General features: G+C 62.5%; 1 protein-coding gene across 7 annotated transcripts in view; it reads right to left on the bottom strand.

The window, feature by feature from the left end:
- The window catches only part of CBFA2T3 (CBFA2/RUNX1 partner transcriptional co-repressor 3), an 82,525-nt gene that overhangs the window by 34,941 nt on the left and 24,899 nt on the right, over window positions 1-22,685 (bottom strand). The window contains exon 2 of one of the 7 annotated variants that reach the window (XM_027076424.2): window positions 20,245-20,359. The exons of 2 other annotated variants lie outside the window; for them this stretch is intronic. The gene's annotated coding sequence lies outside the window, so the exon portion shown is untranslated. Of the gene's footprint in view, window positions 1-15,042; window positions 15,356-15,949; window positions 16,074-20,244; window positions 21,030-22,685 lie in introns of those variants that run through there. 4 more of the 7 variants (XM_053210874.1, XM_027076423.2, XM_053210875.1 and 1 more) reach the window with 4 other exon arrangements.

Here is a 22,685-nt window from a genome sequence, read left to right as displayed (position 1 = left end):
TCCTCCTGCCTCTGCGCCCGTGGGGTGTGGGCTGCTGGCAGATTCAGGCCTCCTTTGGCAGAGCACTTGGTAAAGGCAGGAGGCCAGCCCAGCACGTCACAGCTCGCAGCTCACAGCACCCGGGAGGCCCTCGCTTCCCAGATGTTCGGAGAGGTTCCGGTCCTGGCCCCAGGTCACACAGCACTGAACAAGGGCCTGTGGTCCCCGCTCACCTCCTCAGACATCCACGGCTGTGGTTCATTTTATGATTTAACCGCCGCAATGCAGGAGGGGCCTGGAGGCTGGGTGGTCTCACAGCACCTCCAGGAGGGAGGGAACTGGGCCCGCCTCATGGTGGCTACTGACCACATTCTGCAGGGCCCTCTCCCTGGTGGATTCTGGAACATTCTGTCTTCTTGCCCCAGGAACCATCAAAATGTCCCGGAAACTCTAGCCGTACATCGCCCAGAAGGCACAGCCCAGACTCTGTCAGGGCAGGTGCTGCCACGAGCCTCAAGGGGATCGCTCTCCCCAGCTTTCAGTGCCGAGAATTTCTGCGCGTTCGCTGCGCATCCCCGGCCAAGGTCTGGTCACAGGCCCTGCTACTTACCCTACTTCCAGAGAAGTCGGCAACGTGCCCGCGGTGACGGGCCGCCACGGGCAGGGAGGAGAACCCCGCTCCGGCAACGCTCCACCGGCAAAGACACGGGGACGGGGGAACGGGGTCCCCAGCCCTCCGCCCGCCACCCCAAGTGGCCTCTGTGGACGATTCTTGTGGATGCTTCCGGATGTTTCCGTGCGGATACACCCTGTGCGTGCTCACCCTTTAAGAAAAGGCAAACTCCGGCAAGACTCCGCCCGGGGCCTTTCTCCGCTGGGCTCGTGGGCGTCCGAGGACGCGGGGTCTCCTCGCCCGGTGCCTGGACGCGGGCGTGATTAGCTCTTCCTTGGAGAGTTAACGGGATCAGAGCAAAACCAGCACCGCCGCCAGGCATACAGTAAGTGCCAACTTGGGGCCAGCCTACACCTGAGAACTCCCGGAACGCTCGTTGCCTCCGCGGCGCTCCTGGGCTCTCCCTGCGCACTGGCTCACCCGGCCTGCCTGCAGCCCCGGGGGGATGAGGACAGGGCACGACGGGGCAGGTCGGGCCGGGGCCACTGTTCGCTGGCGCACGCGGGTCCTTCATCGCTGAGAGCTCCTGCGACTACCACGGAAGGTTCTAGGGCTGTGCATCAGGGGCACCATGAGCAAGGCGGCCGCGTGACGAGGAACCTAATCTGTACTTTCGCTCCATTCGACTCCACATGGTGCACAGTGTCCGTGCAAGACGCACGGCCCCAGCATGTACCACCCCCCCCCCCCGAGGTGCCAGACTGCAGGTGGAAAGGGTGCTCCTCCCCTCCCGCCAGAGAGGCGCCCACCTGCCTGCCCGCCTTCTGCCCAAACAGGGTCCCCTGCTCCCCAGAGCCATCTAGGGAGGCGCCACCGAGAGCCGGTGTCCCCACGACCTGGGAACAACACCTCCTTTCTCTGAATTGAAAGAAAACAGCGTCCTCTGGAAGCAAACCTTTTAAACAGATGTTTCCTCTCGGCCCCCCCTCCCCCCAGGCCTCCCTCGAGGTGGGGCCTGCTCGCTCTCACACCCTGGCACCGGGGAGACCGACGGATTTCAGTTCTTTTTAGGAAAGGGGAGGAAAATATTTTTAAAAATGTGTTTTACAAGCCTGGCTTTGCCATTGTTTATGTAAACAGGTAAATTGTTTCCTGCCTCAATTAAAAACATCTGCCACATAAATGAATACCAATTAACTCATCCTGTTTTTAATTACTCTGTTAATTACACGCAGGCAGCAGAAAGGACGGCTGGGAGTAGGAAAGTGAGTGCGGTCCCTCCCCCAGCTTGGCAAGGATCTGGAATGTGTCTGGCTCCTGGTGGAGGAGGGTGGCAGGGAGGTGGTGGCAGAGCGCCAGCCGGGATTCCCCGATCTGGGGCTGTCGCGCGGGCACCTCTTCCCGGGGCCCCTGGCTCACCGCGAGGAAGGCGGAGGCCCTCCTGTCCCTCAGGCACTGAAGACGGAGGACGGGCCTTCAGGGCGCCCCCTCACATCACGGCGCCCTTTTGCCGGGGGAGGGGGGCCTGGATCTCGCCCAGGAGGGCCTGTCTGCAGGGGATCGGGGACCCCCTAAGAGCGGGTGCCGCTGGCAAATAATAGCGGGGGCAGCGGCTGCTGACGGACACCTTGCCGAATGCCTGCCTTGCCCGAGCCTGGAGCCCTCAGGGCCGCCTCCGGGGAGCACCCCCGCCCCCGCCAGCATTTCCTACCAGCCTCGCCCTCCTCCTCAGCCTCTACTGCGGGCCGTAACCCCCCGGCCCGGCCCGCCCGCTTCACCGTCCGGCCCAGGGCACGCGGAGGCTCGTGGGAGGCGGGCACAGCCCATCCAAGGCCCCGTGGCCCGCGCCTGCCGGAGCAGGGTTTACACCAGGACTGTTCCAGGGCCTGTGGCGAGTAGCGTGGTCTACACCACAGCGGCCACGCTCGGGCTCTCTGCTTCCTGGGGCACCTCAGGGTCCTCGCTCTACCCGCAACGGCACATCCCGCCTCCCAGGGATGCGAGCGGCTGTCGGACCCGTTCCCATCTCTTCCCCAGGTTTGCCGGTTTACAGATGCTGAGATGGTCAGGTCTTGTCCGGGCTGAGGCGCCGACAGCTCTGCACCCACGTGCCAAGTCCAGGCAAGAAGTGGGCACAGGGCCGCTCGTGAGAAGGAGGTATGCTGTTGGCTCAGGCGGACCCAAAGGGAAGGGAGGGCCACGGTCCATCGGCCACGACTGCCCTGGGCATCAGCGTGGCTCGAGCGGGTATGCTGTCCGTGTATGGGCACATGAGGGTCCGGCCCACCCCTCACTCCCCCAGTGAGAAACCCGATGTCCCCAGTGTCCTAGAACATTCTGCCTATCCTACTACGTGTGGGTGTCTGTTTAGGGGGCTGCCTGCGCCGGGGGGCCTTCTCGGAGCGGTGAGTCGGCGATACACAAGAGATAGGCCAGAGTCTACCCCATGCCATCCCTGGGGGCAGATCCCTTCCAAAGCTGGGTCCCAGTGCAGCCCTCAGGACCGGTGACCGGCCCCTGCTGGAATCCAGTTCCAGCCTCGGAGGGAGGACAAGCAAACAGCCGATGCTACGTGGCTGACAAGACATTAACTGGTCCAATCCTTCCAACAGCCTGTGAGGTCGTCCTGTCATTTAATAATCATAGTGAAAACCTAAAACGTGTCACTCCTCCCATCGTATAGATGGGACAGCAGAGGCACAGAGAGGTTCAGTAACCGCCCAAAGCACACAGCTAAGCAGGCCGGAATGGGGGTTATGACCCAGTCCGTGCAGCTCCACACAGGCCCCTGCCTGAGCTCACACAGCTGCCCGGGCCCAGCCTGGTCCTACCGATACCCCAAGCCTCCCCGGTTTGGCAAGCAGGGAGGGGAAACCTCGCAGGGTGCCCCAGTCAAGCAGAAGCTGGGGAGGGGTTGGGTACAACCCTCGGGTCTGAAGTCCGCTGTGTGCCCACCTCCCGGCCATGGGCCGTGGGCATGGCCCTCTGCCGGGCGTGGCCCCAACATGTCCCCTCGGAGATGGAGGGGCACTCGCCTCTGCTTCGAAGCGTGGGCATGCGGACTCGGCCCTTCTGCAGGTCTCTCCCTGCCTGACTCCTCTTCCAGGCAGGCCACCAGGCTGACCTGTGTGTTGGCTGGCGGTCTCCTGAGCCACTGGGGGCCAAGGCCCCATTTCTCAGGACCCACCCTGCACGCTGTCCGGGAGACTTGCACGCCCAGACCTTGGCCTGGGGTGGAGGTCTCCAGACCTTCTGGAACGTGCATTTCCTTTCCACACCCAGCAGCCATCATGAGGTCTGGGCTGTTTCCCTGGGGCCTTCTAACTGATTTGAGCAATAAATTGCATCTAATAGCAGTGAAGTCATTTGGGGGCAGGGACTCCCCACAGCACGTGGGGCAGCGCTGGGCCCACGGAAGCAGCAGAGGGTCCTGACACGGGGAGGCCGGCTTGCCAACCCTGAGCCTGTCTCCGCCCCCATTGGCTCTCCCAGGGGCAACAGGAAGCAGGGTGTCCCCAAGGCCTGTCCTTCCAGGCTGGGAGACCCCTGGCCAGCTGCCCTGGGTGGTCCGGACGCGGGGGTCTCGCCCACTTGGGGGGAGGAGCCCCACCTCCACCGGGGGGTGCGGACCGAGGGGCGCAGAGTGCAGGAGGGGCTCCCCCATCCGCAGGAAGCTTTTCCGCCCCGTCTGAGTCCCAGGGGGAACTCGGGCGGCGGGTGTGGACCTGGGAGAAGGCTGACGCTGGGGGTCAGTGAGCACTCACCGTGCCCGCCCCGGGCTCCGCGTCCACCCCCGGCACCAGCCCCCGGGGCGGGACTGCTGGGCCGTTTCCTAGGACACAGAGAGGGCAGGAGCCTGGACCCCGGGCACCGCAGGGCTCCCATCCCTGCTGGCCCCTGCCCCCACCCCCGCTCCCGGCCTTGGGAAGGCGCCAGGCGGGCAGATGGGCCCCGTGCTGGCGCAGCCGCGGTGGCAGCTGTGCTGGGGGAGGGGAGAGCCAAGCCGGGCCCTGCCGCCTCCCGGCCTCCCGCGTAAGCGGGAACCTTCTGGATGTTTTGACTCATTCCACCAAATAGTCTCACAGAACCTCGAGGGGATCTGGGGTAGGTTCCTGCTGAGTCAAACAGCCCTGCGGGGATTTTCTGAGGCCTCTGAGGCTGGTGGAGGCCTGGTCTCCCATTGGACGGTAGGGAAACCCCAGGCTTGGGGAGGCTGGGGACAGGCCCTGGCTCCCATCTGCGTCCTCCCCCCACCCCCCGCCCTGACACACACGGGGAGTCCAGCATCCTTCTGGACTTCGTCTCCTGGGTGCCCTCGGGCTGGGCCCCACGTCACACTGCCCCCACTCTGCGTACTGTGACAGTGTTCACGGGGACTTATTTTGAAGAGACAAGCCGAGAAGGGCGGGGTAGAAAGACAAGGATCCCGGCCTCGAAAAGGCCCCCCACCTGCCCCACCCTCCCCGGCAGGGCAGCTCCTCAGGAGGAGGGTCCTGGTGCACGGCAGGTGCACCCTGAATGTCTGTTGGACTCACTGTCCCCTTCTGTGAGATGGGAGTGAGCCCGCCATTCTGACAGGCCGCTGGGACGACCACCCGCTAAGGCAGACCTGACACGGGAGGCGGCACCCCAAGCTTCCGGAAGCCACGGCCAGTGGGTATGCCCAGCACGGGCGTGCCCAGCATGCGTCCAGTAGGCATGTGCTCAGTTTTTGCTGAGCAAAGTCAGTCCATCTCGACAGGACAGACACTGTAAGGTCCCACTTACACGAGGCCCCTAGAGAGTCAGATCCACAGAGACGGTAACAGATGGGGTCCTGGAGCGGGGGGAAGGGGTGTTTCATGGGGACGGAGCTCCAATTGGGAAGATGAGAAAGTTCTGGAAGCGGATGGTGTGATGGCTGCACAGCATGAAGGTACTCAATGCCCCTGAACTGGACGCTGAGAAATAGTTAAGACGGTCAATTTTATGCCCTGTGTATTTTGCCACACTTAAAAAACCTAGTGGGGAGACTGAGGCGGGCAGGATGCGACTCCCCACTTCCTCCTCCCAGCCGCCTGCCCACACTGCTAACGGCACAGGGTCAGGTCACGAGCGCAGCGTGAGGCACACGTGTGTGTGACAGGAGCCGGGTCGACCTTCCCCCCTCGGTGGCCACGGCCTGCCCTCCCGGCAGTGCCAGTGTGGAAGGACACGGCCCCCCTCTTCCTAGGCTCTGTGCCCTCGTTGACCCCAACTCTGGCTCCCCTCGGGCTGCAGGTATCGGGAGTGGGGAGGGTGACACGGGGGCCTCTGTGTCCCCTACATTCCACGTACGCAGGCGGGTGCAAGGGGCCGGGAGGGACCCTAAGGAAAGGTCTTCCCAAAGACCTCGTGAACCAGGAGGTCTAATTGGGCTGGAGGCCTTGTGCTGTGAGGATTACCAGGCAGGGGAGGGGTCCAGCTAGCACCTTCAGGGGTCTCAGACCCTTTGAGAATCAGATAAAAAGCCCTGCGAATACATGTTAGTGCAAGTCAGGTCCGGGACTCCACAGCCACCGCCTGACCTGTGCCCTCAACCTCAAAGCCCCCCGACACCAAACAAGCTGTGACCTTGACTTAGAAAGAGGAGCCGTGCCTACGCTGACCAGACCGTGCCAGGTGCTGTGCTGGGTCCCTTGACCGGGTGTGTCACTGCCAGGACTGTTGGCATGCTCACAAGGAGCTTTTACGTGGATAGAGAAGAGCCTGAGAGACCAGGCCACACGGTGTGCGGAGTGAGGACCAGCGTGCGGGCAGTGTGGCGACGGGCGTCCTGGGACGGTCCCTGTAGATGGTAGCGACAGGCGTTCTGGGACAGTCCACACAGATGTGCAGTGACAGGTGTCCTGGGACGGTCTGTTAGATGTGTAGTGACGGGTGTCCTGGGACAGTCCTTGTAGATGGTAGTGACGGGTGGCCTGGGACAGTCCCCGTGGATGGTTGTGACGGGTGGCCTGGGACAGTCTGTTAGATGGTAGTGACAGGTGTCCTGGCACAATCCCTGTAGATGTACAGTGACAGGTGTCTTGGGATAGGCTGTTAGATGTGTAGTGACAGGCATCCTGGGACAGTCCCTATAGATGTGCAGTGACAGGCATCCTGGGACACTCTATTAGATGTGCAGTGACAGGTGTCCTGGGACAGTCCGTTAGATGCATAGTGACAGGCATCCTGGGACAGTCCCTATAGATACGTAGTGACAGGCGTCCTGGGACAGTCTCTGTAGATGGTCGTGACAGGAGTCCTGGGATATGCTGTTAGATGTGCAGTCACAGGCATCCTGGGACAGTCCGTTAGATGCGTACTGACAGGCATCCTGGGACAGTCCCTATAGATATGTAGTGACAGGTATCTTGGGACAGTCTATTAGATGTGCAGTGACAGGTGTCCTGGGATAGTCCCTGTAGATGGTAGCGACAGGCGTCCTGGGACAGTCCACACAGATGTGCAGTGACAGGTGTCCTGGGACGGTCTGTTAGATGTGTTGTGACAGGTGTCCTGGGACAGTCCTTGTAGATGGTAGTGACGGGTGGCCTGGGACAGTCCCTGTGGATGTACAGTGACAGGTGTCTTGGGACAGTCTGTTAGACGTGTAGTGACAGGCATCCTGGGACAGTCTGTTAGATGTGCAGTGACAGGTGTCCTGGGACAGTCCGTTAGATGCATAGTGACAGGCATCCTGGGACAGTCCCTATAGATATGTAGTGACAGGTGTCCTGGGACAGTCCCTGTAGATGGCAGTGACAGGTGTCTTGGGACGGTCCATTAGATGTGTAGTGACAAGTGTTCTGGGACAGTCCATTAGATGTGCAGTGACAGGTGTCCTGGGACAATCTCTGTAGATGGTCGTGACAGGAGTCCTGGGATAGGCCGTTAGATGTGCAGTGACAGGCATCTTGGGACAGTCCCTGTAGATGTGTAGTGACAGGTGTCCTGGGACAGCTCGTTAGATGTGCAGTGACAGGCATCCTGGGACAGTCCCTGTAGATGGTAGTGACAGGAGTCCTGGGACAGTCCATTAGATGTATAATGACAGATGTCGTGGGAAAGTCCCCATAGATGGTGGTGATGGATGTCCTGGGACAGTCTGTGTAAATATGTAGTGACAGGGTCGTGGGTCACTCCATAAGACGTATACAGTGACAGATATCCTGAAATAGTCCATGCTAGGGATGTAGGGACAAGCGTCCCAGGACAGACACATAGTTGTATAGTGACGGGCATTTTGGAGAAAGTCCATGTATGTGTAGTGACAGGCATTCAGGGTCACTCTGTTAGACGTGTAGTGATAGGCGTCCTGGAGCTAAAGTCCCATCTCCGAGTCCTCTGTTAGTCCTTTCACTGGACACTGACTTAGGTCTCTGGCTTGTGGGGCCCTCGGTGGAGCCGGTCTGTTCTCACACCTGCATCTGTGACACTTTACACAGCCGTGACTCTCCCCACTTCTGGACACAGAGGCCGGCCCCTGGGCTCCCCACGAGTGCCCCGGAGAAGCAGCCCTCTGGACAGCCAGCTCAAAGGTCACACGTCCTTCTGGCCCGGTAGTCACACCCTCACACACACTTTTGTGCACAGTCCTCACGTGCACACTCACACGCACGAGGACTCCCTGGGCAGGGGGACGGTCCGGTCCCGGTCCCGGGGGTGAGCTGCTCTCCCAGCTGGACACCACCCACCCGCACGGGGACCTCCCCCCGCCTCCCCTTCCTCGTCTGGCAAAGCGAAGGTGGTTGGGAAATGCGCCTGTTTGGGCTTGACTGTTCCACCAACACACCAGCTGTGGGACAGAAGTGGCCTCTTGGCTGAGGCTGGTCGCTCCAGGCCAGGTGTGCGGGGCGAGGGGCAGCCGGTGTAGCCTCTCTTGGACGCGTATACCATCTGGAGACTGACCAGGACTTGGGGTCACCCCGGATGCCTCCCTTAGCAGTCTGACCCTGATCCCCCCACTCAGTGACCTGTGTCTGTCCTCCTCACGGCCTCTGTCTCCCCATGTTCTTCCCTGGGCGGCCTTCTCAAAATGCTGATCTGACCAGCCCCGGCTCCGTCCAGCCAGGCTCAGGGGGCTTCCGTGGGCCTCTGTGACTCCAGGGACAAAAGCCAGAGTGCCCTCTGCGTCCACTGTGCCCCACGGCGCTGCCGTCTGGCTCCACCACTCGGCCGCTGTCTCTGCTGCCTGCCCTTCCGCGGGGCTGTCCCCAACCTCACACCGCGCAGCCCCACCCCAGGGCTCATCTGTGTGGTTTGGGAATCCCTGTGCCCCGGGCCCTGTCCTGCCCAACGCAGCGCCATGAGCCGCCCGAGCTGGCTGGGCAGAATTGAAACACCTCGCCCGTAAGACACGTACACAACTTCAAAGTCTCTAAAAAAAAAAAAAAGAAAGCTCTCAGCGATTTAAAACACCAATTGCAGAGCGAAAAGACAACATTTTGGAGACATTAGCTTAAACAACATGTGTCGCTAAAGGTGCTTGTGTCCTTTTCTAACGCGGCCACGATCTAAACTCTCACACGTGGCCGCCCTCTGTCTAGGCCACGGGTGCCCTGCTCGCGGGTGCCGGGCACACTTCCGGGCATGCGGGGCCGGTGTGAGTCGGGGCGCCCTGGAAGGCGCTGTCCTCCAGAACGCCTCCTGTAGCACGCGGCCTGGGGCCCCAGGGGCGCCCAGGAAGTGGACCCTCTGACTCAGATCGCGGGAGCAAGCAAATGAGACCCTAAACCTCCGCGAGGCACCCAGACGGGCCACGTCTTGGCGATAGGGACTCCCTGCGCCCAGTTGGGCGGCGGGCCCGCGGAGAGGGTCTCAGCCAGACCTCCCCACCCCCACCCCGAGCCGCCACAAGAGGGCGCGCTTCCCGTACAAAAGGCGGGAGCCTGAGGCCACCACAGGGCCAGGAGGTGTGTGACACAGGGCCTCGCAGGTTCCGGCGGGGCGTGACCGGTCACACCAGACGGCCGCCCCTGGGCGACGGCCCCCCTGCTCCCTGCCTGCGGACCGGAGCCTGCCGGGGCCCCTGCGAGGTGTGAGCGGCACAACCCAGCCGGTTGCTTCCACCCAGGGCTCAGAAGGACACTTTCTCCCAGACAGCAGAAGGGCCACCTGCCGACCTGCGGCCTCACCGGCCTGGGACGCAGCCAAACCCTGCCCTGGGGTGGCCAGTGCCCGTTCCGACTGCTCAGATGCAGGGGCATGACGGGAAAGGGCTGTGGAGGGCGGCAGGGGCGGCCAAGGGAAGTGGGGGCTGCGGAGCCCCGAGGCCTGGCGAAGGACTCCTTGCCTCCGGCTGTCTGGGGGGCCTGGTGTGGCAGAAACACAGGGGCTCCAGGGGCAGGTGACCTGGGTTCCTGAGCTGGAATCCCACCTCCGCCTCCAAGGCCCAGCTTCAGTGTCCCCACCACGAAGCAGGCACGGGGCGTAAGCTGTGCTGCAGGACATGGATGCAGGGCGGGTGAGCCCCTGCACAGGGCTGGCTGGGCAGAAGGGACACCAGGGTCCTTCCTCCGCAGGGCCACCTGATTCCCACAGTCGCCAGAGGGCACCGGGATGGCGCTGGGTACTCCCCAAAGGCAGGGACGCGACAGCCACGTCCACAAGCAGCGATCAGCAAGGACAGCCCACGTGCCAGATACACCTCAGCACAATTGGAAGGGGGAGGAGCCCTCGTGACTGCATTTTGCATGTGAAACTGGGGACACAGAGAGGGTGAGACGTCTGGTGTCGTCACACAGCCACTGGGAGGGGAGCAGTGGGACTCAGAGAAGTCAGCCTGCTGCCTGTCCCTCCCCGCTGCCTCAGCAGATGGGGCAGGGCCTCCCCGAGCTGGGTGGGGGCCTAAGGCCTCCTCTGCTCCGGAAAACGGCCACTTGCTGCTGCTGGGGAGAAGGGCCCACGACGGCTGGAGGACTTTCCTTCCCAGGCTTGGCTTCGCCCAGGCTTTCCCGGCTGCTCCCGGGTCAGGAGTGACCAGCAGGGACTTCCCCGTGGGTCCCGTTCAGGGCCTCGGGCTCACAAGGAGCCCCCCTCGCCGCCCCCACCCCCACGTCTCCTGCCCTGCCCCTGCCGAAGGCTTTCCTCTGTCCCAGCAAACAGATGACGACCCGAACCTCCTCCTGCCACACCCAGCAGGTTCCCAGCCTCAGGGGCACCCCAGACTCCCGGCCGCGGACAGCCACCCCGCGAGCGAACTGTGATGGGGGGTGGGGGGGACGCGGCGGCTGAGAACGTGCGGGTCAACGGCAGAGCCAGGAGAGGCGTCTTCCTTATTACGGCCAAACCAAGTGCAGATCTTTGTTTTCCTTCCCAGTGACATCTGGCTCCCCGTGAGGCCCCAGGAATTACAAAAAGCAGAAGTCTTAACTTCTGTTTTATTGCTGCAGGAAACTGCTGCAGACAGCGCGGGGTGGGAAGCGTCTTCGCGGGCCCGTCGCAGGCGGAGGCTCAGCCGTTTGCGCCCGGGGCCCGGGGCCCGGGGCCCGGGTCGGGCTGGGCGCTCAGAAGCGGGACCGAGGAAGCAGCTATTTATCACTTTTACATCATGAGTCTCCACCCCGCGGGCCAGGCCTCTGCCTGGGTCTTTCCACTGAGACCACGAAGGCCGTTTCCAGTCCAGGAACTTGTCTCCAGACGGCCCAGCCCCCGCTTGCAGCCGTGCTCTTGGCTAACGGCGGCCCTCGGAGGCACTCGGGGGCCGGGTCGCCTCCTGCAGCCCCGCCGCCCTCTCCCAGCCCCGCATCCCAGCCCCGGAACCTCGGAGGTAATCAGAAGTGTGGGGTCAAGGTCCCGGGTCAAGATCTGGAGGTGCGGTTGGCCGGCTCGAACGGGACAAAGGACAGCCCGGCAGCCGGTTCCTTGGGGCACGGTGCTCGCCCGGTGTGGCTGCGATCCCAGAGACCCACTGCCCCAAAAAGGAGCCTCCGGCCCATGAGCCCCGGCCCTCCAGGGTGCACCCCAGATGGACATCCGCCAGTCATGAGTTTCCAGCCTCCTCCTGCCGCGCCCCCCCCCCCCCCCCGGACACATCAGAATCTGTGGGGACTCTGAGTAAGCCACACACCCGTGGTCTCCCACCCCCGTCCCTCCGGGAGGCCACACTGTGCGCAGACAGTGACGGGGCCTGACGCGACACGCGGGACTCTGCAAAAGCTCGGGGGGCCTGTCCGCCCTCCGGCTACAGGAGCAGCACCGGGCACCTGCCTGCCTCCAGCGAACCTCTCTGGGCCTCGGGGTCCCCGCCTGGAAAATGGGACAGCAGTCACCTTCAGGGTTGTCGGGAGATTACGTGAGAGGAAGCCCAGCCCAGCACAGCCTGCGTGCCGGACGCGTGAGCTCTGGTCGTTACCCTTCTGTCCCCGTGGGCACGACACGACCCACATAGCTTGTGAGCTGTGCGTGGTAAACGCTTTCTGGGGCCAGTTCTATCCAGTCGTGTGCGATCAGGGCAGGGCCACCCTCCTGACACTCACAGCTCACAGGGGCCAGAACCCTCCGCCCCCAGGCCTGAGAGGTGACACTAGTTACACAACAATGCTATGTGTGCGCACCCTCCTACAGTAGCAGACAAGGTCCTATCCTCCCACAGGGTGGGGGAGGACGAGGGCGCCGGCCTTGGCTTCCATGACCCAGACCCGGCAGAGGTGCTCTCCCCCTGCCCTAGGGAGTCTCTGACTCCAGGAGGCGCCACCCCTCACATCAGTCACAGCTGTGCCCCAGGTGCCTGAGGCCGTGTCAGGTGGGGGTCTGACTTCTGGGGCACTGACCGCTCCCTGCAGGTGTGACCGCTCCCTGCAGGACGGGGAGCACGGGCACGGGGAGGCCAGCTCACGGCGGGGGGGGGGGGGGGGGGGCCAGCGCTGGGGAGCCTCTGGCCGCTGGGGACTCCCTGTGGGGAGGTGGCGGGGCCGACAGGCAGGCTTGGGCTCCCCTCTGAGCTGGACAAGGAGGGGCCAGCGCCTCTCTGGGCGTCAGTGAACTAAAGTTCCGCCACCCTCGCCGGTTGTCCCCCCGCCTCTGGCAGGGAGTGTGAGTGCTCGGGCTGCTGCTGGTGGGGGGCAGATACCCTCGCAGGTAAGAGCCGGGCAGTGGGCAGGACGGCGCTGCCCCACAGAAACGCCAGTTCCCTCCTGGAAAGCGGCACTAATTAAGCGACTACTGCATGCCGGCTCTCCGCCACGTCTCAGGGACACGGGTCGCGGTGCCTCTTCCACATCTCGCACTCTGAACACACGTGTACGCGCACATCTGTCCAGTGACTCAGAAAGGAACGGAGGCCCACTGGTGCCAGGGAGGCTGCAGTGAATCAGACGACCCCAACCTCAACCCCCTGACGGTGCAGCCGGGGTGGGGAAGGCCCGCCCGTGCCAGTTCCAGAAGGTGGCAGGGAAAGGCCTCGCCCAGACCCCACCCTCGGCCGGAGCAGCCGGCCTCCGGGGTGGCGGCCCCGCTGGCTTGGATCTTGCGGATTAGTGGCTCAGCCTGCCGGCGGCTTCAGATCCTTGCGTAGGAAGGAAAATTAATTTCTTCCAGTCATGCAGAACTGAAAATATGTGCAGCCAAACTCAGAGATTTCCTGGAGGTGGTAACTCAATTACGCACATAACCTGGTGACCAAGGAGGTGCTCCGGGACCCGAAAGGGGTTGTGGGTGGCGCAGGGGAGCCCCGGAGTGTCCTGGAGGGAGACGTCCAGCCGAAACCTCCCGGCTCGCCAGCCCTGGCTGGGCTTGTGAACAGACAGTTGCCAGCCACGTGACCGTCCCTCCCCCCCAATCGCTAGTAGAAGGAGGCACCTCCAGAGAGAGACGGATTCCACCGGAAAATCGGTCCTAACGTGATGTTCTCCCAGCCTGTGTCTGTCAAGCTCTCAGGGAGCCGGCAACACCACATCTGCTCCAGTAATCCTTCGTTTCTTCCTCCCTCGTTCCCTCTCAGCCCACAGGAGGGGCCCGGCAACACAGTCCCGGACAGCGGGGTCCCAGCACGGGCTTGTGGGCGGCAAAGAACAGAACCCCCTGCCCTCCTGGGCTCCCCGTCCAGAGGACAGAGCAGGGTGGGGGCGGGGCAAATGCGTGTCACCGCGCTGGCTCTCTAAGAACGTGCCCAGAAGGCGTGGACTGGCCTTCCTGCCCCTGCCAGGAGCCGCCTCTGGTCCTCTCGGCCCGGCCTGCCCCCCACCTTGGGGCTCCAGCCGCAGGAAGTTTCTCCAGCCTTGCAGCGACTTGCGAGAGCAAAGCCAGGATGCAACATCAGCCCTGGCGTCCACAGCCCCCGAGCTCCGCGGGCCGCCCTGGGAACCTCCTGTTTCTGGGTCCGGGAGAGGAAACACACGCCCAGTTAGACATAATGAGGCGGCATCCTGGCCCCAGGGCCGGAGAGGAGTGCGCCCCGCACGGGACTATGGGGTCTCCTCTGCTCTCAAAGGAAGTATTTTTCCCCCTAGTCTCCGGAACAGGCCTGCAGTCAGCCAGCCAAGGTCCAGATGGTGGGGAATACGGGCGTTTTCGGAGGGAGGGGTCCCCACACTTGCAGGGATCTGCTCACTCCTCTGTGGCGCCCCCCCCCCCACGCAGTTCCCAGGGGCGGGAAGGAGGGACAGCCTGGGGCTGTGTGTTCAGAGCCCAGCAGCTCAGAGTGTGGCTTGCCACCAGCCCGGCTGCCTTCCGCTCCTTGTGAGCCCGTCTAGGGCTGAATTTCCAGCCATCTGTCCCTCCACGTCGGCTCACACCTCCCTCGGAGCCGTTCCCACAGCCTGGCTCCAGGCCTGCCCAACACGCAGATGGACGGTTCCCAACGGGTGTGAATAATCACTGCCACAGGGCTGCGCCCCAGGCACCGCGGGCTGTTGGGACCCCAGGGAGGGTCGTTTAAGCCCCTGTCCCCACACACGGGGAGTGGGGACAGCCCCCCACCCCCCAGTCTCCAGGCCGACTTCACCGCAACACCAATTAACCGCGGACACCGCTGACCGGCCGCCCCTTGCCTGGGGGGCAGGGCCAGGGACTATAACAAGACGACGGTGGCGGCGGCGGGAGGCACAGAGGGAGCTCTGCCCCCCACCCCCATCTCTCTTAGGGCCGCTCTCTGCGTCCCCTCCCAGTCCCCTGTCACCTGGACCCGGGCCTTTTGTCAGGAAGCCTGGGTGCCAGACGGGGAGCCTGCGGGACACCCCACCTTCCGCACGCAGTTCCCACGTTAGGTTTGACCACACCCCCGGCAGGTCAAGCTCGGCTCCAGGGGTGGGCTGGAGGGACCAAAGTGGGTGGGCACTGACTGGGCTGGCCCCACCCCGCCGCGGGCTCCAACTTTCCAAAGTGGGGAGGGGGCGCCCGGGGGCGGTCCGCACGCTCCGCGTGGCTGCTAGGAGACCCCCCCCCCCCCCGCCAGACGGCAGCCCGCGGGCGGAGTCGGGGCGGCGGCGGCGACGGCGCGCGGGACGCACCGGGCACTTACGGTCCGGAGGTCCGGCGGCTGGGAGGTTCCCGAAGCGGCTTCTCCTCGGAACTCGGTCCCCGCCTCCGTAACTTGGTCCCCGCCACCCCCCGCGCGCTGTCCTCAGGCGCGCGGCGGGGCCGCCGGGGCGCGCGGGGCGGCCGCCTGGGCCATGCCCGGGCTCGGCTCCCGCCGCTCGCTGCCCCTGCCCGGCCGCCCCGCGCGGGAACAAAGCGCGCACGCCGCCCCCGGGCGGTCTCCGGCCTCCGCGGCCGCGCGGGTGCAGCCGCCGCGCCTTCCACTCGCGGCGCCGGGCTCTCTGCCGCGCGCTCGGCCGAGCGTCTCACGGGGCCCCGCGGCCCCCGCCCCGCGCGCTCCGCCCCCGCCTCCTGCCCCCCGCCGCCGCCGCCGCCGCCGCCGCGCCACCTGCCTCCCGCCCCGCGCCCATCGCTCTCGGCTCCGCCCCGGGGGGCTCGGTGCGGGGCCGGCGCGGGAGAGGGGCTCCGCCCGCCGCCGCTCCGGGCAGACAGCCGCCCCCGCCGTCCCCGCCGCGGAGCCCCGGGCGCGCCCTGCCAACTCGGCCGGCGGCACGGCTGCGAGGATGAGCGGGGTGTGTATACGCGGGCGCGGGGTGGCGGGGTGGCGGGGCCGTGGCGGGAGGGGGGGCGGAGTGCTGTGGAGGGGGGTGCGCGCTTCCCTGCAGGGGAAGGGGTGGTGCCCGGTGAGTGTGCGGAAGCGCTGGGTGCCTCGGGGGGCAGCAGCGTGGGTGTCGTGCAGGGAGCGCGGGGGGCCGTGCGTGGCGGGCCCCTCGCCTGCGCCCACCCTCGCCGGCTCCGCAGGCCGCGCCCTGGGCGGGCGGGTGCGGCCTGGAGCCGCGCGCGCCGCCGCCGCCGCCGCCGCCGCCGCCGCACACCCACCTCGCAGCAGTTGGCGACCGCCGGCCTCGTAGTTTTAGGAGACGCGCGTCTGGCGTCCGGGGCGGGAGGCGAGTAGCAGGCGCCCCTCCTCCGGGCGCCGCGCCCCCCGCCCGCCCGGCCGCGTGGGGCGGGAAGGGGCCCGGGGCCGCTTCCGCGCTCGGCCGGCAGGGGGCGCCCTTTCCCCGCCGCGCGCCCCGGGCCCCTTGCGCCCGCTCCCCGCATTAACCCGGGCAAAAATGCAGGGGGCGCGGGGTCCCCAGCTCCCCGGCCGCTCGGCCCGCGGCATTTGCATGTACTTTCCATTTATTTGCATATCATTCTTTTAATGTCTGCAGAAATGCCCCAAGCCGGAGCCCCGGCTCCCCTCCCCCCTCACGCACCCACCTTTCTCCTCCCCGACCGCAGCCCTGGCCCTGGCTCCCTACCCCCACCCATGTTGCCTCTTGCCATAAAGCGCTTTGTGGCGTATTGGATGCCTTTGCCTGGTTAGAACGTTACAGTAAATCCGTGCCTTTTTCTTCCCTTCCTCCCCCAGCCCACACATGCTTCGTTTCTCAGACAGGAGCTGGGGTCCCAGGGTCACGGCCTTGCCCGCAGAGGGCCCAGAACTTCGGAAGAGCAGCGCCCTGATTTGCATCTTATTTGGCATAAATCTGCACGCGAAGGTCCAAGGCCCCTAATTCCCAAGTATAAAAATGCAGCAATGTGCCAAAAAATATCCCTCTCCTCCGTGGGTCTGCTCCACTGGCCTGTTTCTCCCCAGCCCGTGACCTCTCCTTGACGGAGCCCTGCCCCTGGAGCTGAGCTAGGCAGAGGAAGCCCCTGGACACACAGCTGTGCCCAGGGGTCCAGTCAGCTGGGTCACCCTTGACCTCCTGGGCCTCTGCAGCAGCCACAGGGGGTGCGGAAAACGGTTTAATTACAACAGGGATGTGTGGTATCTGTTTCCCTTGTTTCCAGAATGTGCTTACGTGTGGGCTCAGCCCAGTCCCGTGGAGGAGCAGAGGTCCTGAGCCCAGAAGAACAGAACCCGTGTCACAGAAGAGCACGGGTCTGAAAGCATCAGGCCTGCCGTGTAAGGCCACAGGTTTTAGGCACCAGTCGTTATCAGTAGCAGTCTCTTTACTCCATGGACCCTGAGATAGCAGTGACTTTAAGGTGCACTGGTATTTTATGTGTCCCTGAGAAAGCAGGACAGCTCCCGGGTTTAGTCCTAAGATGCCTCGAGGCTTCAGAGAGAGTAACACCCAAAAAAAGGGAGCAAGATGGGGTGACCGGGCAGCAGACGCCCAGAAGCCAGCTCGGGGAGTCCTCAGCCGGGCAGGGAGGCCAGTGCCGCCCCCGACAACGGTGCGTTCACACCGAGCGTCAGCAGAACCGGACCCAGCCTGGGCCCAGGGTGCTGCAAGTGGGACCCCTAGGAACAGGGCTACCTGTAGCAAAGCCATCTGAGACACGACGGATCCCTGACCCCAAGCAAGAAGCCGTGCTCTTCTGAGACCCAGCTCTAGGCCCTGGAGACCGTCCCACAGGCCCTGCTGCTGGCCTGAGCAAACAGGCTGGAGGGAGGGAAGGAGCTTCGGAGATGGGGCTTCTGCCCCGGGGGGGCTGACCATGTCAGATGGGGGCCACATGGTGGCCATGGTGAGTCACGACAGCCGCTGTGGACCCCGAGTGGGGCCTGCTAGGGACACACACTGGGCTGAGTTCCATCTTGGCCTTTCCCCAGTTAATTCTCATCCCTCTGCCAGGCAGGTGTACTGGACCTCTGTTTTACAGGTGGGGGGACCGGGGCTCTGACAGGCTGCCTGACTCATCCACAGCCACACGGGCCCACACTGCCTCTCACCCAGCTGGTCTCCCTGCTGCTTCCCATGGACTGGTCGCTCACATTGGAAATGGCTGGGGCACAATTCTCGGCACCGTGAGGGGACACTGAAGGCAGAGAATCCCATCCCTCCCCAAAAGACGCATGCAGTCTGGCCAGCAAGGCCCAACACCCCCCAGGAGACCGGATCAAGGGCAAGGCAGGCGCCACCCCGGAAGCCCTGGGTCGAGGGGCGCAGAGCAGGAGGGCCAGGAGCAGGGAGACGAGTGGGGATCGGGGCCCCCCTGCAAGGCCTGCAGCGAGCCAGCATCTGCAGAGGCAGCAGCCCCGCGCCCCCTTCCTCAGGGCACAATCACCTCTGCCTCCCTCCACCAGCGTCCTGTTCCCAGCACTCGCCCACAGGGAGCGCCCTCTGCCCGAGGGCTCACATCACCAGTGCTGGGACCAGCACCCAGACTTTCTTTTTAAAAGTTTTTTAAGGTTTATTTATTTTTTGAGAGAGAGAGACAGACAGAGTGTGAGCAGGGGAGGGGCAGAGAGAGGGGGAGACACAGAATCCGAAGCAGGCTCCAGGCTCCAAGCTGTCAGCACAGAGCCCGATGCGGGGCTCGAACCCACAAACTGTGAGATCGTGACCTGAGCTGAAGTCAGACTCTCAACTGACTGAGCCACCCAGGCGCCCCAGCACCCAGAATTTCTGACTTGAAGTTGAGTGCTGTGTTTGCGGCCTTGCCCTCTCTGCTCCTGGGAAAACAGCCCCATCACGTCCAGTCCTCTCCAACGGCTACTTCTAACGTGTCTATGCTTGATATTCCCCCCCTGCCCCAAAAAAGAGCCCTGAAGGGCAGCACCCACATGTGATCTCTCTCAACCCCACGGTTTCCGGCTCAGGGTTTTGACAAAGATACAACTTATAAGTACAGCTGACCCTTGAACAACGTGGGGCTTAGGGTCGCCAGCCCCTGGTGCAGTCACAAATCTGCGCATAGCTTTCCAAACACTTGGCTAAGAGTGCATTGGCTTAAAAAAAATTTTTTTTTTATGTTTATTCATCTCCTGAGAGAGGGAGAGGGAGACACAGAACCCGAAGCAGGCTCCAGGCTCCGAGCTGTCGGCACAGAGCCCGACACGGGGCTCGAACCCACGAGCCGTGAGATCGTTGACCTGAGCTGAAGTCAGACAGTTAACTGACTGAGCCCCCCAGGTGACCCGCTAATAGCGTACTGTTGACCAGAAGCCTTAGCAACAATATGAACAGTCGGCTCACACATATTCTGTGTTATGTGTGTTATATGCTGCGTTCTTGCAGTGAAGTAAGCTAGAGAGAAGAAAATGTTCTTAAAATCAAAAGAGAAAATACATTCACAGCACCGTATTGTGTTTACCGCAAAACATTTGTGTATGAGTGGACCCGCTCCTTTCAAACCCGTGTGTTTCAAGGGTCAGCTGCATTTGCCAGAGGCAACGCCTGAACTGGGTTCTTTACTCCGGTTTCTCTACCCCGACCCCCGATAGGAGCTGCCATACAGAGCCCCGTCCGGGTGCCCCGAGCTTCACCACCAGGTCCTGCCCTCACCACCGGCCTGGGAGGCGGGGCTTGCCACCGGTCTCGCTGGCCTGAGGGGGACACCTGGGGTCCGGAGAGCTTGGGTTCTTGAACGTCTTAGGCAGAGCCGGGTCCCGCCGGGTCAGCCGGGCCCGGAGTCTGGGCCGTCAGCCACCGCAGACCCACCGGTCTTTAAAAACAATTCCGAGCAACTCTGGACCACCTTAAACGTGCTTCTGTTATATCTGAAAACTGAACGGAAATTTAAGTAGCTGCCGAGAAGATAAAATCTGACACACCATAAGTATGGATTTTTTACAAAAAAAGGGTGGCAGATGAGTTAGATATCATTTGATAGCCACCATTTGATTTGATAGCCACCATTATCCATTTAAAATACACAAGTCAACTCTACTTTAGCATCTGAATTTTCACACAGCTCCCAGGCTGAAACAAAGAACTTTAAAAACAAACAGACATATTTTTTTAAAATAATCAATACACCCAACTTGGGGCTCAAACTCACAACCTCGACATCAACCCTGACCGAGCCAGCCGGGCACCGCGAAACCGAGAACTCTCAAACACGACACCAAAAGCACAATCCGTGAGAGAAAAAATGGATGAGCAGGACTTCGCTGAAATGAGAAACTTCCACTCTGGGAAAGACACCGTTGAGAGGGTGAGAAGCCAAGCCACCGACCGGGAGAGAGTGTTTGCAAAGACACATCTGATGAAGGACTGGCATCCAACACGTACAAAGAGCTTACAGTTCAGCGAGAAGACAAACACCCCAGTTGAAAAATGGGCGAAATACCTGAACAGCCACGTCCCCAAAGAAGGTATACAGATGACGCAGACGCATGGGGACAGGGGTTCCACGTGATACGTCACCGGGGAAACAGAGCCATCACTACCTACCTGTTAGAAGCGCTGAGATGGAGAACGAGGCCGACGAGGGCCGGTGGCAGGGGCCCCGGGTGCCGGCGGGAAGGCGGGGCAGCACGCGCACTGCGGAAGGCGGTTTGGCAGTTTCCTACGAAACGAAACATGTTCTTACCGCACGATCCCGCGTTCATGCTTCTCCCTATTTACCCGAACGTCTTACACCCACATGAAAACCCGCACGTCGATGCTTAGAGCAGCTCTGTTCACGGGTGTCAGCACTTGGAAGAAATGAAATCGTCCTTCGATGATGAAGGCACAGATCGTGCGGTCAGTCCAGACAACGGGGTGTCACTCAGCGACCGAAAAGGGCCGTTTAGACCTGGAGGAACTTAAATGCACATCACTCAGTGGAAGAAGCTGTCTGCAAAGGCCCCGTGCAGTACGATTGCAACGTGTGGCACCTGGAAAAGGAGGGCTATGGAGACAGCAAAGGCTTCAGTGGTTGTCGGGGTTGGGGCAGGGGGCAGGCAGAACACAGAGGATTCTGGGGGCAGTGAAACTGCTCTGTGTGATGCTGTGAGAGTGGGTATGTGTCACTGTACCTTTGTCCCAACCACAGACTATCCATCACCAAGAGGGGACACAGATGTAAACTGTGGGCTTTGGTTACTATTAATGTAGTGACGGGCACCTGCGTGGCTCAGTTGGTTGAGTGCCTGACCACGTTTTGGCTCAGGTCGTGATCTCGAAGTTCGAGGAATCGAGCCCCGTGTCGGGCTCTATGCTGGCAGCGTGAGCCTGCTTGGGGTCCTCTCTCTCTCCCTCTCTCAAAATAAATAAATAAACTCAAGAAAAACTATTGATGTATCGATGTCAGCTCAGTAATTTCACATCAATGGGAGATGTTAATCACAGGGGAGCGGCTGTGGGGACGTGGTGTTTGGGAGCGTCTGTTCTGTGCTCAGCTTTTCTGCACACCTGACACTGCCCCTCAAAATAAATCGTGTTAACTTAAAAAGAAAAAGGCCAGCAGGCTAAATAAAAGAACCGTCAGTGACTCTTCGAACATCTCCTATGATAAAGGGCACGCACAGCGCGAGGCGTATGCAACGGCCCCTCTTTGCCCCTGGATTTTCACACAGCTCCCTTCTCTCCTGGTTTGTTTACGTCCATCCCACCCACCAGAATTCTATCCTAATGTATTTTCAGTTTGAAAGCTTTTATTTTCCTATCACGCACAACAACGTAAATGGAATATCGGGACTTAAATGCTTTCTGCCGCTAAAGGTCGTCTGTCTTCTCCGTCGGGCTGCCGTCGTGATCACCGGCAGTAAAAACGGTGTGAACTCAGTATACGTCCGGAGAGTTAGTGTAAAAAGGACGTTTCGGTTGGAAATACAGGTATTGAAAAGAGGGACGAGGCAGAGTTTCGAGTGGTTTCTGTATTATTGCCAGAAGGCGGGACTAGACGCGGATCCGTTCCTGTCATGGGATCTCCCGTGAATCACGTCAATGAGTAGGTCAGGATGAAAGGCCTCTGTGCTCCCGAGATATCACTGTGGCCTCTTCAGACAGTCCGGTGCCCGAACCACATGCCGATCGGTCACAGAATGACTTAGTCAGCTGACCAGTCCGCGGGCCCTCTGCAATCTTGTTGCAAGATCGAAAACTGCCAGAATGGCAAAAAGCTGTGTTTTCTGCAAGCAAGGAGGTGCAGGCAGGTGGGGCATCAGGGCTGGGCCCAGGCAGGGAGCCGTGAGCCTTTTTTGGGAAGTGAGGGCACAGGGACCATTCCAGGGAAGCTGGGGACGGGTTGGCGCTGGGCATGAGCGGGTGGCCTGCTGCCCGGCCGCCAGCCGTGGCCGGCACGGACACCAGGAAGCTTCCCGCCCCCAGGACTGTCTCTTGGCCTCGTCCCCTGCCCCACACTCGAGGCCAGCCCGACTCCCACCAGGGATGGCCCCTCTCGCCAGGGGAAGCCCCACCCAGAGCCCCAGGCGGAGATGCAGCGGGAAGGCAGAGGGGTGGGCTGTGGGGTCATCCTGCCCACCCGGCATCAGGGTTGCAGCACCAGGCTAGGCCGGGCCCACCCGCACCAGCGAGCCGGGAAGGAGCCTGCGGCAGCGGCTCAGGCATTGGAGGCGCCCTCCTCCTGTGAAACGCTTTCCCTGGGGTCTCCATGGGGAACCCTGCTGCCTGGGCCTCCACCGCTCTCGCCCTCACCTTACTCCCAAGCGCGACCCCCACGGGGGTCCGGGATCCTTGCCTCCCTGCGGCAGCCCCTCAGCCCCCGCCCCCCGCATCTGCAGGTGCACAGAGGCTCACCCTAGTGGCTGATCGGCTCCAGCACCACGTGACCCGTCCCCGACCGAGACGTGTGGGGGGAGAGTCTCCCACGTGCGGGACACTGCCCCCTCCCCGCCCTGGCCCTGCCACTGCCTGTGGCCACCGCCTGAGGACGGCGCTGGTGTGGG

This window comes from Acinonyx jubatus, chromosome E2 (assembly GCF_027475565.1).
Source record: "Acinonyx jubatus isolate Ajub_Pintada_27869175 chromosome E2, VMU_Ajub_asm_v1.0, whole genome shotgun sequence".
Taxonomy (NCBI): Eukaryota; Metazoa; Chordata; class Mammalia; order Carnivora; family Felidae; genus Acinonyx; species Acinonyx jubatus.
Note: the sequence above shows the minus strand (reverse complement) of the source record. Positions and strands in the feature narration are given on the sequence as shown.